The sequence below is a fragment of the Leptosomus discolor genome, chromosome 20, assembly GCF_034619465.1.
Source record: "Leptosomus discolor isolate bLepDis1 chromosome 20, bLepDis1.hap2, whole genome shotgun sequence".
In the NCBI taxonomy this organism is placed as follows: Eukaryota; Metazoa; Chordata; class Aves; order Leptosomiformes; family Leptosomidae; genus Leptosomus; species Leptosomus discolor.
In genome coordinates this window covers 419819-436524 of record NC_141410.1, presented here as the reverse complement: position 1 = coordinate 436524, position 16706 = coordinate 419819, and positions in this window count along the sequence as shown.

Below are 16706 nucleotides of genomic sequence, written 5' to 3'. Positions count from 1 at the left end.
CGACGTAGAGCCCAACACACGTCCCGACGTAGAGCTGAAAGTAAGCTAAATCCTGATGTAGAGCCCAACATACGTCTCGACGTAGAGCCCAACACACATCGCGACGTAGAACCCAACAGACGTCCCGACGTAGAGCCCAACACACGTCCCGACGTAGAGCCCAACACACGTCCCGACGTAGAGCCCAACGCACGTCCCGACGTAGAGCTGAAAGTACGCTAAATCCTGATGTAGAGCCCAACACACTTCCCGACGTAGAGCCCAAAACATGTCCCGACGTAGAGCCTAACACACGTCCCGACGTAGAGCCCAACACACGTCCCGACGTAGAGCTGAGAGTAAGCTAAATCCTGATGTCAAGCCCAACACACGTCCCCACGTAGAGCTGAAAGTAAGCTAAATCCTGATGTAGAGCCCAACACATGTCCCGAGGTAGAGCCCAACACACGTCCAGACGAAGAGCTGAAAGTAATCTAAATCCTGATGTAGAGCCCAACACACGTCCCGACGTAGAGCCCAGCACACGTCCCAACGTAGTGCCCAAAACACGTCCCGACGTAGAGCTGAAATTAAGCTAAATCCTGATGTAGATCCGAACACACGTCCCGACGTGGAGCCCAACACACGTCCCGACATAGAGTCCAACACACGTCCCGACGTAGAGCTGAAAGTAAGATAAATCCTTATGTAGAGCCCAACACTCGTCCCGACGTAGAGCCCAACACACGTCCCGACGTAGAGCCCAACACACATCCCGACGTAGAGTTGAAAGTAACTAAATCCCGACGTAGAGCCCAACACACGTCCCGACGTAGAGCCCAAAACACGTCCCGACATGCACCCCAACACACGTCGCGACGTACAGCCCAACACACGTCCCGACGTAGAGCCCAACACACGTCCCGACGTAGAGCTGAAAGTAAGCTAAATCCTGATGTCGAGCCCAACACACGTCCCCTCGTAGAGCTGAAAGTAAGCTAAATCCTGATCTAGAGCCCAACACACGTCCCGACGTAGAGCCCAACACACGTCCCGACGTAGAGCCAAACACACGTCCCGATGTAGAGCTGAAAACAAGCTAAATCCTGATGTAGAGCCCAACAGACGTCCCGACGAAGAGCCCAACACACGTCCCGACGTAGAGCCCAGCACACATCCCGACGTAGAGCCCAGCACACGTCCCGACACAGAGCCTAGCACACGTCCCGAAGTAGAGCTGAAAGTAAGCTAAGTCCTGATGTCGAGCCAAACACACGTCCCCACGTAGAGCTGAAAGTAAGCTAAATCCTTATGTAGAGCCCAACACACATCCCGAAGTAGAGCCGAACACACATCCCGACGTAGAGCCCAACACACGTCCCGACGTAGAGATGAAAGTAAGCTAAATCCTGATGTAGAGCCCAACACACGTCCCGACGTAGAGCCCAACACACGTCCCGACGTAGAGCCCAACACACGTCCCGACGCAGAGTGCAACACACGTCGCGACGTAGAGCCCAACACACGTCGCGACGTAGAGCCCAACACACGTCCCGACGTAGAGCCCAACACACGTCCCGACGCAGAACCCAAAACATGTCCCGACGTAGAGCTCAACACACGTCCCGACATGCAGCCCAACACGCGTCCCGACGTAGAGCCCAACACACGTCCCGACGTAGAGCGCAACACACGTCCCGACGTAGAGCCCAACACATGTCCCGACGTAGAGCTGAAAGTAAGCTAAATCCTGATGTCGAGACCAACACACGTCCCCTCGTAGAGCTGAAAGTAAGCTAAATCCTGATCTAGACCCCAACCCACGTCCCGACGTAGAGCCCAACCCACGTCCCGACGTAGAACCCAACCCACGTCCCGACGTAGAGCCCAACCCACGTCCCGACGTAGAGCCCAACCCACGTCCTGACGTAGAGCCCAACACACGTCCTGACGTAGAGCCCAACACACGTCCCGACGTAGAGGCCAACACACGTCCCGACGTAGAGCCCAACAAACGTCCCGACGTAGAGCCCAACACACGTCCCGAAGTAGAGCTGAAAGTACGCTAAATTCTGATGTAGAGCCCAACAGACATCCTGATGTAGAGCCCAACACACGTCCCGACGTAGAGCCCAACACACGTCCCGAGGCAGACTCCAACACATGTCCCGACGTAGAGCCCAACACAGGTCCCGACCTAGAGCCCAACACACGTCCCGACGTAGAGCCCAACACACGTCCCGACGTAGAGCTGAAAGTAAGCTAAATCCTGATGTCAAGGCCAACACACGTCCCGACGTAGAGCTGAAAGTAATCTAAATCCTGATGTAGAGCCCAACACACGTCCCGACGTAGAGCCCAACACACGTCCCGACGTAGAGCTGAAAGTAAGCTAAATCCTGATGTAGAGCCGAACACACGTCCCGACGTAGAGCCCAACACACGTCCCGACGTAGAGCCCAACACACGTCCCGACGTAGAGCCCAACGCACGTCCCGATGTAGAGCCCAACGCACGTCCCGAAGTAGAGCCCAACGCACGTCCCGAAGCAGAGACCAACACACGTCGCGACGTAGAGCCCAACACACGTCCCGACGTAGAGCTGAAAATAAGCTAAATCCAGATGTAGAGCCCAATACACGTCCCGACGTAGAGCCCAACGCACGTCCCGACGTAGAGCCCAACGCACGTCCCGACGTAGAGCTGTAAGTACGCTAAATCCTGATGTAGAGCCCAACACACGTCCCAACGTAGAGCCCAACACACGTTCCGACTTAGAGCTGAAAGTAATCTAAATCCTGATGTAGAGCCCAACACACGTCCCGACGTAGAGCTGAAAGTAATTTAAATCCTGATGTAGAGCCCAACACACGTCCCGACGTAGAGCTGAAAGTAAGCTAAATCCTGATGTAGAGCCCAACACACGTCCCGACGTAGAGCCCCACATACGTCCCGACGTAGAACCCAACACACGTCCCGACGTAGAGGTGAAAGTAAGGTAAACCCTGATGTCGAGCCCAACACACGTCCCCACGTAGAGCTGAAAAAAAGCTAAATCCTGATGTAGAGCCCAACACACGTCCCGACGTAGAGCCGAACACACGTCCTGACGTAGAGCCCAACACAAGTCCCGACGTAGAGCACAACACACGTCCCGACGTAGAGACCAACACAAGTCCCGACGTAGAGCCCAACACACGTCCCGACGTAGAGACCAACACACGTCCTGACGTAGAGCCCAACACACGTCCCGACGCAGAGTCCAACACTCGTCGCGACGCAGAGCCCAACACACGTCCCAACGTAGAGCCCAACACACGTACCGACGTAGAGCCCAAGACACGTCCCGACGTAGAGCTGAAAATACGCTAAATTCTGATGTAGAGCCCAACACATGTCCCGACGTAGAGCCCAACACACGTCCCGACGTAGAGCTGAAAGTAAGCTAAATCCTGATGTCGAGCCCAACACACGTCCCACATAGAGCTGAAAGTAAGCTAAATCCTGATGTAGACTCCAACACACATCCCGACGTAGAGCCCAACACAGGTCCCGACGTAGAGATGAAAGTAATCTAAATCCTGATGTAGAGCGCAACACACGTCCCGACGTAGAGCCCAACACATGTCGCGACGTAGAGCTGAAAGTAAGCTAAATCCTGATGTAGAGCCCAACACACGTCCCGGCGTAGAGCCCAACACACGTCCCGGCGTAGAGCCCAACACACGTCCCAACGTAGTGACCAACACACGTCCCGACGTAGAGCTTAAAGTAAGCTAAATCCTGATGTAGAGCCCAACACACGTCCCGACGTAGAGCCCAACACACGTCCCGACGTAGACCTGAAAGTAAGCTAAATCCTGATGCCGAGCCTAACACACGTCCCAACGAAGAGCTCAAAGTAAGCTAAATCCTGATGTAGAGCCCAACACATGTCCCGATGTAGAGCCCAACACACGTCCCAACGTAGAGCACAACACACGTCCCGACGTAGAGCCCAACACACGTCCCGACGTAGAACCCAACACACGTCCCGACGTAGAGCTGAAAGTAAGCTAAATCCTGATGTAGAGCCCAACACACGACCCGACGTACAGCTGAAAGTCAGCTAACTACAGACGTAGAGCCCAACACACGTCTCGACGTAGAGCTGAACGTTAGCTAACTACAGACGTAGAACCCAACACACGTCCCGACGTAGGGCCCAACTCACGTACCGACGTAGGGCCCAACACACGTACCGACGTAGGGCCCAACACACGTCCCGACGTAGGGCCCAACATACGTCCCAACGTAGAGCTGAAAGTTAGCTAACAACAGACGTAGAACCCAACACAAGTCCCGACATGGAGCCCAACACACGTCCCGACGTAGAGCCCAACACACGTCCCGACGTAGAGCCCAACACACGTCCCGACGTAGAGCTGAAATTAAGCTAAATCCTGATGTAGAGCCCAACACACGTCCCGACGTAGAGCCCAACGCACGTCCCGACGTAGAGCCCAACGCAAGTCCCGACGTAGAGCCCAACGCACGTGCCGACGTAGAGCCCAACGCACGTGCCGACCAAGAGCCCAACGCACGTGCCGACGTAGAGCTGAAAGTTAGCTATCTACAGATGTAGAGCCCAACACACGTCCCGACGTAGAGCCCAACACACGTCCCGACGTAGAGCCCAACACACATCCCGACGTAGAGCCCAACACACGTCCCGATGTAGAGCCCAACACACGTCCCGACGTAGAGCCCAACACACGTCCCGACGTAGAGCTCAATATAAGCTAAACCTGATGTAGAGCCCAACACACGTCCCGACGTAGAGCCCAACACACGTCCCGACGTAGAGCTGAAAACAAGCTAAATCCTGATGTCGAGCCCAACACACTTCCCGACGTAGAGCTGAAAGTAAGCTAAATCCTGATGTAGAGCCCAACACACGTCCCGACGTACAGCTGAAAGTCAGCTAACTACAGACGTAGAGCCCAACACACGTCTCGATGTAGAGCTGAACGTTAGCTAACTACAGACGTAGAACCCAACACACGTCCCGACGTAGGGCCCAACGCACGTCCCGACGTAGAGCCCAACGCACGTCCCGACGTAGAGCCCAACGCACGTCCCGACGTAGAGCCCAACGCACGTCCCGACGTAGAGCCGAAAGTAAGCTAAGTCCTGATGTAGAGCCCAACACACGTCCCGACGTAGAGCCCAACACACGTCCCGACGTAGAGCCCAACACACGTCCCGACGTAGAGCCCAATGCATGTCCCGACGTAGAGCCCAACACACGTCCCGACGTAGAGCTAAAAGTAAGCTAAATCCTGATGTAGAGCCCAACACACGTCCCGACGTAGAGCCCAACACACGTCCCGATGAAGAGCCCAACACACGTCCCGACATAGAGCTGAAAGTAAGCTAAATCCTGACGTAGAGACCAACACACGTCCCGACGCAGAGCCCAACACATGTCACGACGTAGAGCCCAACAGATGTCCCGACGTAGAGCCCGACAGACGTCCCGACGTAGAGCCCAACCCACGTCCCGACGTAGGGCCCGACAGACGTCCCGACGTAGAGCCCAACCCACGTCCCGACGTAGAGCCCAACCCACGTCCCGACGTAGAGCCCATCACACGTCCCGACGTAGAGCCAACCGACGTCCCGACGTAGAGCCCAACACACGTCCCGTCGTAGAGCCCAACACACGTCCCGGGCCAGACTCCAACACAAGTCGCGACGTAGAGCCCAAAACACGTCCCGACGTAGAGCCCAGCACACATCCCGACGTAGAGCCCAGCACACGTCCCGACGTAGACACAAACTCACGTCCCGACGTAGAGCTGAAAGTAAGGTAAACCCTGATGTAGAGCCCAACATACGTCTCGACGTAGAGCCCAACACACGTCGCGACGTAGAGCCCAACACACGTCCCGACATAGAGCCCAACACACGTCCCGACATAGAGCCCAACACACGTCCCGACATAGAGCTGAAAGTAAGCTACATCCCGACGTAGAGCCGAACAGATGTCCCGACGAAGAGCCCAACACACGTCCCGACGTAGAGCCCAACACACGTCCTGAAGTAGAGCTGAAAGTAAGCTAAATCCTGATGTCGAGCCCAACACACGTCCCGACGTAGAGCCCAACACACGTCCCGACGTAGACCCCAACACACGTCCCGACGTAGAGCCCAACACACGTCCGGACGTAGAGCCCAACACACGTCCCGACGTAGAGCCCAACACATGTCCCGACGTAGAGGTGAAAGTAAGCTAAACACTGATGTAGAGCCCAACACACGTCCCGACGTAGAGCCCAACACACGTCCCGACGTAGAGCTCAATATAAGCTAAACCTGATGTAGAGCCCAACACACGTCCCGACGTAGAGCCCAACACACGTCCCGACGTAGAGCCCAACGCACGTCCCGACGTAGAGCTGAAAACAAGCTAAATCCTGATGTCGAGCCCAACACACTTCCCGACGTAGAGCTGAAAGTAAGCTAAATCCTGATGTAGAGCCCAACACACGTCCCGACGTACAGCTGAAAGTCAGCTAAGTAGAGACGTAGAGCCCAACACACGTCTCGATGTAGAGCTGAACGTTAGCTAACTACAGACGTAGAACCCAACACACGTCCCGACGTAGGGCCCAACGCACGTCCCGACGTAAAGCCCAACACACGTCCCGACGTAGAGCCCAACGCACGTCCCGACGTAGAGCCCAACGCACGTCCCGACGTAGAGCTGAAAGTAAGCTAAATCCTGATGTAGAGCCCAACACACGTCCCGACGTACAGCTGAAAGTCAGCTAACTACAGACGTAGAGCCCAACACACGTCTCGATGTAGAGCTGAACGTTAGCTAACTACAGACGTAGAACCCAACACACGTCCCGACGTAGAGCCCAACGCATGTCCCGATGTAGAGCCCAACGCACGTCCCGACGTAGAGCCGAAAGTAAGCTAAGTCCTGATGTAGAGCCCAACACACGTCCCGACGTAGAGCCCAACACACGTCCCGACGTAGAGCCCAACGCATGTCCCGACGTAGAACCCAACACACGTCCCGACGTAGAGCTAAAAGTAAGCTAAATCCTGATGTAGAGCCCAACACACGTCCCGACGTAGAGCCCAACACACGTCTCGATGAAGAGCCCAACACACGTCCCGACATAGAGCTGAAAGTAAGCTAAATCCTGACGTAGAGACTAACACACGTCCCGACGCAGAGCCCAACACATGTCACGAAGTAGAGCCCAACAGATGTCCCGACGTAGAGCCCGACAGACGTCCCGACGTAGAGCCCAACCCACGTCCCGACGTAGGGCCCGACAGACGTCCCGACGTAGAGCCCAACCCACGTCCCGACGTAGAGCCCAACCCACGTCCCGACGTAGAGCCCATCACACGTCCCGATGTAGAGCCAACCGACGTCCCGACGTAGAGCCCAACACACGTCCCGACGTAGAGCCCAACACACGTCCCGACGTAGACACAAACTCACGTCCCGACGTATAGCTGAAAGTAAGATAAACCCTGATGTAGAGCCCAACATACGTCTCGACGTAGAGCCCAACACACGTCGCGACGTAGAGCCCAACACACGTCCGGACATAGAGCCCAACACACGTCCCGACATAGAGCCCAACACACGTCCCGACATAGAGCTGAAAGTAAGCTACATCCCGACGTAGAGCCGAACAGATGTCCCGACGAAGAGCCCAACACACGTCCCGACGTAGAGCCCAACACACGTCCCGAAGTAGAGCTGAAAGTAAGCTAAATCCTGATGTCGAGCCCAACACACGTCCCGACGTAGAGCCCAACACACGTCCCGACGTAGAGCCCAACACACGTCCGGACGTAGAGCCCAACACACGTCCCGACGTAGAGCCCAACACATGTCCCGACGTAGAGGTGAAAGTAAGCTAAACACTGATGTAGAGCCCAACACACGTCCCGACGTAGAGCCCAACACACGTCCCGACGTAGAGCTCAATAAAAGCTAAACCTGATGTAGAGCCCAACACACGTCCCGACGTAGAGCCCAACACACGTCCCGACGTAGAGCCCAACACACGTCCCGACGTAGAGCTGAAAACAAGCTAAATCCTGATGTCGAGCCCAACACACTTCCCGACGTAGAGCTGAAAGTAAGCTAAATCCTGATGTAGAGCCCAACACACGTCCCGACGTACAGCTGAAAGTCAGCTAACTACAGACGTAGAGCCCAACACACGTCTCGATGTAGAGCTGAACGTTAGCTAACTACAGACGTAGAACCCAACACACGTCCCGACGAAGGGCCCAACGCACGTCCCGACGTAGAGCCCAACGCACGTCCCGACGTAGAGCTGAAAGTAAGCTAAATCCTGATGTAGAGCCCAACACACGTCCCGACGTACAGCTGAAAGTCAGCTAACTACAGACGTAGAGCCCAACACACGTCTCGATGTAGAGCTGAACGTTAGCTAATTACAGACGTAGAACCCAACACACGTCCCGACGTAGAGCCCAACGCACGTCCCGACGTAGAGCCCAACGCACGTCCCGACGTAGAGCCCAACGCACGTCCCGACGTAGAGCCGAAAGTAAGCTAAGTCCTGATGTAGAGCCCAACACACGTCCCGACGTAGAGCCCAACACACGTCCCGACGTAGAGCCCAACACATGTCCCGACGTAGAGCCCAACGCATGTCCCGACGTAGAGCCCAACACACGTCCCGACGTAGAGCTAAAAGTAAGCTAAATCCTGATGTAGAGCCCAACACACGTCCCGACGTAGAGCCCAACACATGTCCCGATGAAGAGCCCAACACACGTCCCGACATAGAGCTGAAAGTAAGCTAAATCCTGACGTAGAGACCAACACACGTCCCGACGCAGAGACCAACACATGTCACGACGTAGAGCCCAACAGATGTCCCGACGTAGAGCCCGACAGACGTCCCGACGTAGAGCCCAACCCACGTCCCGACGTAGGGCCCGACAGACGTCCCGACGTAGAGCCCAACCCACGTCCCGACGTAGGGCCCGACAGACGTCCCGACGTAGAGCCCAACCCACGTCCCGACGTAGAGCCCAACCCACGTCCCGACGTAGAGCCCATCACACGTCTCGACGTAGAGCCAACCGACGTCCCGACGTAGAGCCCAACACACGTCCCGACGTAGAGCCCAACACACGTCCCGGGCCAGACTCCAACACAAGTCGCGACGTAGAGCCCAACACACGTCCCGACGTAGAGCCCAGCACACGTCCCGACGTATAGCCCAGCACACGTCCCGACGTAGACACAAACTCACGTCCCGACGTAGAGCTGAAAGTAAGGTAAACCCTGATGTAGAGCCCAACATACGTCTCGACGTAGAGCCCAACACACATCGCGACGTAGAGCCCAACACACGTCCCGACATAGAGCCCAACACACGTCCCGACATAGAGCTGAAAGTAAGCTACATCCCGACGTAGAGCCGAACAGACGTCCCGACGAAGAGCCCAACACACGTCCCGACGTAGGGCCCAACGCACGTCCCGACGTAGAGCCCAACACACGTCCCGACGTAGAGCCCAACGCACGTCCCGACGTAGAGCCCAACGCACGTCCCGACGTAGAGCCGAAAGTAAGCTAAGTCCTGATGTAGAGCCCAACACACGTCCCGACGTAGAGCCCAACACACGTCCCGACGTAGAGCCCAACACACGTCCCGACGTAGAGCCCAACGCATGTCCCGACGTAGAGCCCAACACACGTCCCGACGTAGAGCTAAAAGTAAGCTAAATCCTGATGTAGAGCCCAACACACGTCCCGACGTAGAGCCCAACACACGTCCCGATGAAGAGCCCAACACACGTCCCGACATAGAGCTGAAAGTAAGCTAAATCCTGACGTAGAGACCAACACACGTCCCGACGCAGAGCCCAACACATGTCACGAAGTAGAGCCCAACAGATGTCCCGACGTAGAGCCCGACAGACGTCCCGACGTAGAGCCCAACCCACGTCCCGACGTAGGGCCCGACAGACGTCCCGACGTAGAGCCCAACCCACGTCCCGACGTAGAGCCCAACCCACGTCCCGACGTAGAGCCCATCACATGTCCCGATGTAGAGCCAACCGACGTCCCGACGTAGAGCCCAACACACGTCCCGACGTAGAGCCCAACACACGTCCCGACGTAGACACAAACTCACGTCCCGACGTATAGCTGAAAGTAAGATAAACCCTGATGTAGAGCCCAACATACGTCTCGACGTAGAGCCCAACACACGTCGCGACGTAGAGCCCAACACACGTCCGGACATAGAGCCCAACACACGTCCCGTCATAGAGCCCAACACACGTCCCGACATAGAGCTGAAAGTAAGCTACATCCCGACGTAGAGCCGAACAGATGTCCCGACGAAGAGCCCAACACACGTCCCGACGTAGAGCCCAACACACGTCCCGAAGTAGAGCTGAAAGTAAGCTAAATCCTGATGTCGAGCCCAACACACGTCCCGACGTAGAGCCCAACACACGTCCCGACGTAGAGCCCAACACACGTCCGGACGTAGAGCCCAACACACGTCCCGACGTAGAGCCCAACACATGTCCCGACGTAGAGGTGAAAGTAAGCTAAACACTGATGTAGAGCCCAACACACGTCCCGACGTAGAGCCCAACACACGTCCCGACGTAGAGCTCAATAAAAGCTAAACCTGATGTAGAGCCCAACACACGTCCCGACGTAGAGCCCAACACACGTCCCGACGTAGAGCCCAACACACGTCCCGACGTAGAGCCCAACACACGTCCCGACGTAGAGCCCAACACACGTCCCGACGTAGAGCTGAAAACAAGCTAAATCCTGATGTCGAGCCCAACACACTTCCCGACGTAGAGCTGAAAGTAAGCTAAATCCTGATGTAGAGCCCAACACACGTCCCGACGTACAGCTGAAAGTCAGCTAACTACAGACGTAGAGCCCAACACACGTCTCGATGTAGAGCTGAACGTTAGCTAACTACAGACGTAGAACCCAACACACGTCCCGACGAAGGGCCCAACGCACGTCCCGACGTAGAGCCCAACGCACGTCCCGACGTAGAGCTGAAAGTAAGCTAAATCCTGATGTAGAGCCCAACACACGTCCCGACGTACAGCTGAAAGTCAGCTAACTACAGACGTAGAGCCCAACACACGTCTCGATGTAGAGCTGAACGTTAGCTAATTACAGACGTAGAACCCAACACACGTCCCGACGTAGAGCCCAACGCACGTCCCGACGTAGAGCCCAACGCACGTCCCGACGTAGAGCCGAAAGTAAGCTAAGTCCTGATGTAGAGCCCAACACACGTCCCGACGTAGAGCCCAACACACGTCCCGACGTAGAGCCCAACACATGTCCCGACGTAGAGCCCAACGCATGTCCCGACGTAGAGCCCAACACACGTCCCGACGTAGAGCTAAAAGTAAGCTAAATCCTGATGTAGAGCCCAACACACGTCCCGACGTAGAGCCCAACACACATCCCGATGAAGAGCCCAACACACGTCCCGACATAGAGCTGAAAGTAAGCTAAATCCTGACGTAGAGACCAACACACGTCCCGACGCAGAGACCAACACATGTCACGACGTAGAGCCCAACAGATGTCCCGACGTAGAGCCCGACAGACGTCCCGACGTAGAGCCCAACCCACGTCCCGACGTAGGGCCCGACAGACGTCCCGACGTAGAGCCCAACCCACGTCCCGACGTAGAGCCCAACCCACGTCCCGACGTAGAGCCCATCACACGTCCCGACGTAGAGCCAACCGACGTCCCGACGTAGAGCCCAACCCACGTCCCGACGTAGAGCCCAACACACGTCCCGGGCCAGACTCCAACACAAGTCGCGACGTAGAGCCCAACACACGTCCCGACGTAGAGCCCAGCACACGTCCCGACGTATAGCCCAGCACACGTCCCGACGTAGACACAAACTCACGTCCCGACGTAGAGCTGAAAGTAAGGTAAACCCTGATGTAGAGCCCAACATACGTCTCGACGTAGAGCCCAACACACATCGCGACGTAGAGCCCAACACACGTCCCGACATAGAGCCCAACACACGTCCCGACATAGAGCTGAAAGTAAGCTACATCCCGACGTAGAGCCGAACAGACGTCCCGACGAAGAGCCCAACAGACGTCCCGACGTAGGGCCCAACGCACGTCCCGACGTAGAGCCCAACACACGTCCCGACGTAGAGCCCAACGCACGTCCCGACGTAGAGCCCAACGCACGTCCCGACGTAGAGCCGAAAGTAAGCTAAGTCCTGATGTAGAGCCCAACACACGTCCCGACGTAGAGCCCAACACACGTCCCGACGTAGAGCCCAACACACGTCCCGACGTAGAGCCCAATGCATGTCCCGACGTAGAGCCCAACACACGTCCCGACGTAGAGCTAAAAATAAGCTAAATCCTGATGTAGAGCCCAACACACGTCCCGACGTAGAGCCCAACACACGTCCCGATGAAGAGCCCAACACACGTCCCGACATAGAGCTGAAAGTAAGCTAAATCCTGACGTAGAGACCAACACACGTCCCGACGCAGAGCCCAACACATGTCACGACGTAGAGCCCAACAGATGTCCCGACGTAGAGCCCGACAGACGTCCCGACGTAGAGCCCAACCCACGTCCCGACGTAGGGCCCGACAGACGTCCCGACGTAGAGCCCAACCCACGTCCCGACGTAGAGCCCAACCCACGTCCCGACGTAGAGCCCATCACACGTCCCGACGTAGAGCCAACCGACGTCCCGACGTAGAGCCCAACACACGTCCCGACGTAGAGCCCAACACACGTCCCGGGCCAGACTCCAACACAAGTCGCGACGCAGAGCCCAAAACACGTCCCGACGTAGAGCCCAGCACACGTCCCGACGTAGAGCCCAGCACACGTCCCGACGTAGACACAAACTCACGTCCCGACGTAGAGCTGAAAGTAAGGTAAACCCTGATGTAGAGCCCAACATACGTCTCGACGTAGAGCCCAACACACGTCGCGACGTAGAGCCCAACACACGTCCCGACATAGAGCCCAACACACGTCCCGACATAGAGCTGAAAGTAAGCTACATCCCAACGTAGAGCCGAACAGATGTCCCGACGAAGAGCCCAACACACGTCCCGACGTAGAGCCCAACACACGTCCTGAAGTAGAGCTGAAAGTAAGCTAAATCCTGATGTCGAGCCCAACACACGTCCCGACGTAGAGCCCAACACACGTCCCGACGCAGAGCCCAACACACGTCCCGACGTAGAGCCCAACACACGTCCGGACGTAGAGCCCAACACACGTCCCGACGTAGAGCCCAACACATGTCCCGACGTAGAGGTGAAAGTAAGCTAAACACTGATGTAGAGCCCAACACACGTCCCGACGTAGAGCCCAACACACGTCCCGACGTAGAGCTCAATATAAGCTAAACCTGATGTAGAGCCCAACACACGTCCCGACGTAGAGCCCAACACACGTCCCGACGTAGAGCCCAACACACGTCCCGACGTAGAGCTGAAAACAAGCTAAATCCTGATGTCGAGCCCAACACACTTCCCGACGTAGAGCTGAAAGTAAGCTAAATCCTGATGTAGAGCCCAACACACGTCCCGACGTACAGCTGAAAGTCAGCTAACTACAGACGTAGAGCCCAACACACGTCTCGATGTAGAGCTGAACGTTAGCTAACTACAGACGTAGAACCCAACACACGTCCCGACGAAGGGCCCAACGCACGTCCCGACGTAGAGCCCAACGCACGTCCCGACGTAGAGCCGAAAGTAAGCTAAGTCCTGATGTAGAGCCCAACACACGTCCCGACGTAGAGCCCAAAACACGTCCCGACGTATAGCCCAACACAAGTCCCGACGTAGAGCCCAACGCATGTCCCGACGTAGAGCCCAACACACGTCCCGACGTAGAGCTAAAAGTAAGCTAAATCCTGATGTAGAGCCCAACACACGTCCCGACGTAGAGCCCAACACACGTCCCGATGAAGAGCCCAACACACGTCCCGACATAGAGCTGAAAGTAAGCTAAATCCTGACGTAGAGACCAACACACGTCCCGACGCAGAGCCCAACACATGTCACGAAGTAGAGCCCAACAGATGTCCCGACGTAGAGCCCGACAGACGTCCCGACGTAGAGCCCAACCCACGTCCCGACGTAGGGCCCGACAGACGTCCCGACGTAGAGCCCAACCCACGTCCCGACGTAGAGCCCAACCCACGTCCCGACGTAGAGCCCATCACACGTCCCGACGTAGAGCCAACCGACGTCCCGACGTAGAGCCCAACACACGTCCCGACGTAGAGCCCAACACACGTCCCGGGCCAGACTCCAACACAAGTCGCGACGTAGAGCCCAACACACGTCCCGACGTAGAGCCCAGCACACGTCCCGACGTATAGCCCAGCACACGTCCCGACGTAGACACAAACTCACGTCCCGACGTAGAGCTGAAAGTAAGGTAAACCCTGATGTAGAGCCCAACATACGTCTCGACGTAGAGCCCAACACACGTCGCGACGTAGAGCCCAACACACGTCCCGACATAGAGCCCAACACACGTCCCGACATAGAGCCCAACACACGTCCCGACATAGAGCTGAAAGTAAGCTACATCCCGACGTAGAGCCGAACAGATGTCCCGACGAAGAGCCCAACACACGTCCCGACGTAGAGCCCAACACACGTCCTGAAGTAGAGCTGAAAGTAAGCTAAATCCTGATGTCGAGCCCAACACACGTCCCGACGTAGAGCCCAACACACGTCCCGACGTAGACCCCAACACACGTCCCGACGTAGAGCCCAACACACGTCCGGACGTAGAGCCCAACACACGTCCCGACGTAGAGCCCAACACATGTCCCGACGTAGAGGTGAAAGTAAGCTAAACACTGATGTAGAGCCCAACACACGTCCCGACGTAGAGCCCAACACACGTCCCGACGTAGAGCTCAATATAAGCTAAACCTGATGTAGAGCCCAACACACGTCCCGACGTAGAGCCCAACACACGTCCCGACGTAGAGCCCAACGCACGTCCCGACGTAGAGCTGAAAACAAGCTAAATCCTGATGTCGAGCCCAACACACTTCCCGACGTAGAGCTGAAAGTAAGCTAAATCCTGATGTAGAGCCCAACACACGTCCCGACGTACAGCTGAAAGTCAGCTAAGTAGAGACGTAGAGCCCAACACACGTCTCGATGTAGAGCTGAACGTTAGCTAACTACAGACGTAGAACCCAACACACGTCCCGACGTAGGGCCCAACGCACGTCCCGACGTAAAGCCCAACACACGTCCCGACGTAGAGCCCAACGCACGTCCCGACGTAGAGCCCAACGCACGTCCCGACGTAGAGCTGAAAGTAAGCTAAATCCTGATGTAGAGCCCAACACACGTCCCGACGTACAGCTGAAAGTCAGCTAACTACAGACGTAGAGCCCAACACACGTCTCGATGTAGAGCTGAACGTTAGCTAACTACAGACGTAGAACCCAACACACGTCCCGACGTAGAGCCCAACGCATGTCCCGACGTAGAGCCCAACGCACGTCCCGACGTAGAGCCGAAAGTAAGCTAAGTCCTGATGTAGAGCCCAACACACGTCCCGACGTAGAGCCCAACACACGTCCCGACGTAGAGCCCAACACACGTCCCGACGTAGAGCCCAACGCATGTCCCGACGTAGAACCCAACACACGTCCCGACGTAGAGCTAAAAGTAAGCTAAATCCTGATGTAGAGCCCAACACACGTCCCGACGTAGAGCCCAACACACGTCTCGATGAAGAGCCCAACACACGTCCCGACATAGAGCTGAAAGTAAGCTAAATCCTGACGTAGAGACTAACACACGTCCCGACGCAGAGCCCAACACATGTCACGAAGTAGAGCCCAACAGATGTCCCGACGTAGAGCCCGACAGACGTCCCGACGTAGAGCCCAACCCACGTCCCGACGTAGGGCCCGACAGACGTCCCGACGTAGAGCCCAACCCACGTCCCGACGTAGAGCCCAACCCACGTCCCGACGTAGAGCCCATCACACGTCCCGATGTAGAGCCAACCGACGTCCCGACGTAGAGCCCAACACACGTCCCGACGTAGAGCCCAACACACGTCCCGACGTAGACACAAACTCACGTCCCGACGTATAGCTGAAAGTAAGATAAACCCTGATGTAGAGCCCAACATACGTCTCGACGTAGAGCCCAACACACGTCGCGACGTAGAGCCCAACACACGTCCGGACATAGAGCCCAACACACGTCCCGACATAGAGCCCAACACACGTCCCGACATAGAGCTGAAAGTAAGCTACATCCCGACGTAGAGCCGAACAGATGTCCCGACGAAGAGCCCAACACACGTCCCGACGTAGAGCCCAACACACGTCCCGAAGTAGAGCTGAAAGTAAGCTAAATCCTGATGTCGAGCCCAACACACGTCCCGACGTAGAGCCCAACACACGTCCCGACGTAGAGCCCAACACACGTCCGGACGTAGAGCCCAACACACGTCCCGACGTAGAGCCCAACACATGTCCCGACGTAGAGGTGAAAGTAAGCTAAACACTGATGTAGAGCCCAACACACGTCCCGACGTAGAGCCCAACACACGTCCCGACGTAGAGCTCAATAAAAGCTAAACCTGATGTAGAGCCCAACACACGTCCCGACGTAGAGC